The sequence below is a fragment of the Sciurus vulgaris genome, assembly GCF_902686455.1.
Source record: "Sciurus vulgaris genome assembly, chromosome: 4".
Lineage (NCBI taxonomy): Eukaryota > Metazoa > Chordata > Mammalia > Rodentia > Sciuridae > Sciurus > Sciurus vulgaris.
The window spans coordinates 85,448,072-85,451,406 of NC_136464.1; the positions used below are offsets into that span (position 1 = coordinate 85,448,072).

The 3,335-nt window shown below is 45.4% G+C and overlaps 1 pseudogene across 1 annotated transcript; it reads right to left on the reverse strand.

The window, feature by feature from the left end:
* Positions 1-345: 345 nt before the first annotated feature.
* LOC306659969 (SWI/SNF complex subunit SMARCC1-like) lies at positions 346-3,335 on the reverse strand (annotated as a pseudogene). Its single transcript has one exon. The product of its transcript is annotated as an SWI/SNF complex subunit SMARCC1-like (transcript).

The window sequence follows — 3,335 nt, forward strand, 5'->3', positions numbered from 1 at the left end:
ATCTGTAGGTAAAAAAGAAAACTCAAAACTGCAGAATAAACAAAGGATCTCTTCAAAAATTAATACTGTAACTTTCCTTCATAAAAGACGGTTTGGCAAGTCCACAGATAATCATTATAGTCTTTGACATATAAACCAACGTAAGGCCCAGAGCCTACCACAGGTCAAACCTCAATATGGCAAATTGGAGTCTGTCCAAATTTTTTGTTGAATTGAAAATATGTGAAATAAATTGGACCATAAAAAAGAATGTAGAGACAATGTAAGGATTAATTTTTCAGAAATCCTAAGATATACTGCCATACAGAGTTTGACCTACCAAAGAAAAAAGTGTCCAACCAAGAGAATTGGAAAAAGAACATGGCAGGTTTTACATGATGATAAAACCACATCTCACTTGACTATCATTTTCTAGATGACAAGGGAAATTTTGGACAGGCTTTGTCAGAAAACATCACCTGCATGATTAATCCCTCTGATAATCTGTGACATGGGATGGCCAGAAGTCTTTTCCATGGGCAACGCTTTCATCTCACCTGGCTGGGGTGGATGAGGTGGTGGCATCTGGTGGTGCATCAGAGGATAGGGAGGAGGCTGCTGATGAGGCATCATGCCAGGGTGTCCTGCTGCTCCAAGAGGGGCCAGGCCAGGTCCTCCTGAGTGCTGGTGTGCCTGTTGAGGGTTCTGGCTATGCTGCTGCTGTTCCATTTGCTGCCGGGCTCGTAATTCGACATATTTTAGCTGTTCCATGTGGAAGTTCTGGCGTTCAGTAAGTAACTGTTGCCTCTGTTGTTCTGAAGCCTCTTTCTCTCTGTCCATGATAGTTTCCAGCTCCTCAAAATGTCGAAGTTTAATCTCTAGTTTCTTCATTTGTGTCTCAACCAGGAGAGCTACGAGGGACTTGATCTTTCTCTCTTCCACAGCAGCCAAGTGCTTGGCTTTGGTAGCAGCTGAGGCAAGAGCAGCTGCTGCTGCTGTGGCAACATTTCCTTCAGAAATTTCATGTTCCACTTTCTTCTTCCCAGTATCACTTTCTCTTTCTTTACATGTATCAGTGAGTTCCTTGTTCTCTTCAGTCTCCTTTTCTTCTGACTTGATATCCTCACTAACTTCACTGTCCTGTTCCTTCTCACTATTTTTTTCATTTTCTCCATCTTGTGCCTTATCACCTTCATCTGTTTCATTTTCCACTTTGTTTTCTGTCTTTTCAGGCTGTTGAACGTCAGGGTCTATTTCCATTTTTTCCTCTTCAGCTCCTTCAAGTTTCTCTGGCTCTTCAGGCCCTGTGCCTGCAATACAGCTGCTCTCCAAGCCATAAGTAGGATCCACTTTCCCAGAGGCACGGGCAGCCTCTTGTACTTTCTTGACATGGGCTTCAACCAACTCCAGTGGTACTTCCTCTCAGACCCGAGAAAACTCCTCTAAAGCTGCTTTTGCTGCAGCAGATGCCACACGAGGGTCCACCACAGATGCCAAAAAAGCAACAGTACTCATGACTGGATTTCCCGACTGACTGAAAGGGACAGGCTGGTAGGCCAGGGGTCCAAGGGAAGCATCTGAGTTTTCGAGGTATGGGTCCTCAATGGGAAGTCTTAAAAAGTGGAGGATGCATTCATCCTGAGTACGACTTCCGACATGTTCTGACACTTTGTTCCAATCATCCTTATACATCTCCAGGGCCTCCAGAAGTAGAAGGGTCTCCTGTTCTGTCCACTCTCTTCCAGCACTAGCACCTTTACTCTTTGCTAATGTTTTCTTGGAGTAGATGTCAGTACGGAGACCAAAGTTCTGCAAATCAATTGGTTTTTCCTTGTTCTTCTCAGGAAAATTTAACGTCTGCTGAGCAGCAGGTACCTGAGGTGATCGAAGATGAAGAGGCACAAGCCCAGAGGGAGTATCGGCTAATACATTGAAATGAGGAGTAGGAGGAGGTCCCATTGCCATGGGTCGACTTTCTGGATCAACTTGATAATTAACGAGGCCCCACTGCTCTAAAAAGGGCATGAACCCGCATCACAGCACACACATCTCCAGTCAAGTTTCTCCGACAAGTAGTGCTGGTTAAATACTCTTGGGGGTTCAGACGGTATGTGTCAATCATAAAATTTTGATATGCCAAATATATTTCTGGAGTCTTGGATTTGTTTTTTCCATTGAAAAATTCAGGAAGAGCACGACATTCAATCACATGAATACAGTTATAATCAAACCATGATGCATAGCTGGGAATAATAATGTGATTAGTCTGCTCTGTCACATTATCTTCACCAGGATCAACTGACCGACTCTGATCACCTTTGCTAGGATCTTCATCTTCCTTTCCTCCTGTTGTTATTGTTTCTTCATCTTGCTCATCTAGATCTGCTACAGTTCCTCCTTTAACGGGTGTATTTTCACTATCTTTCTTTGGGTTTACATTTTTGGGGAGTACCACCTCCTCTATATTGGGTACAGGTGTTGGGTCTTCCATGTCCTTGGTAAGATCTTCTTGCTCATCTTCCTCTTTCTGACTTCTGCGCTTCCCATAAAGATTAGCTTGGCCTTTCTTCCCACTTTTCTTCCTCGATTCTGTAGGTGTAGGAGGGGGAGGTGAAGGTGAATGTTTCCTCTTCCGAGCATTAGCTGATGCTTTTCTATCTCTTCTCTCTGGACTTCTGACTGGCTCTTCATTCTTTGTTGAAATTCGCTGACGAAAACTCACTGGCTTCCTGTTCTCATCTACTTCATAATCCTCCTCATTCATCCATTCATTGAAAACAGTCAGTATCCAAAATCCATTTCACATGAACCTTCCATGGCTTTTCTGGAATTGGTGGATCTTCAATTTCTGCATCAACATCATTACTATGTATCCAAGTATCATAGCTGTCTGGGTAAAAGCCCCAGTGCACTAACACCTGCTTGTCTTTTCTCATCACTGGTCTCAGCCATTCTTCATCCTCTTGTGAGGAAGGATATGGATAGATGTGGTGGGAAGCTTTTGACTTCTCCTCAGTAAACGTTCCCTGATGTCGCTTGATGATATCTTTCAATTAAGCCGGATTAGTGACATGCTTCCCAAAGGCATCTTCCTGGAACTGAAGAAGTTGTACCACCAATCCAGACAGAGTTTTATTGGTAGGAGCATCTGCATGAACATACTTCTTGTAGTGCTTGCCCAGCCAGACGCGCACCGAGTCCAGCTGAGACACCGCCTCCGGGCTCTCCCAGAACTTGCCGGCAGGGCCCGCGTCCTTCCGCCGATAGACCGCTAGGCCCGCAGCCGCCGCAGCGCCCGCAGCGCCCCCTGCGCCCGCCGCCGCCGCCCCCGGCCTGCTGCCCGCTGCCGCGGCCAT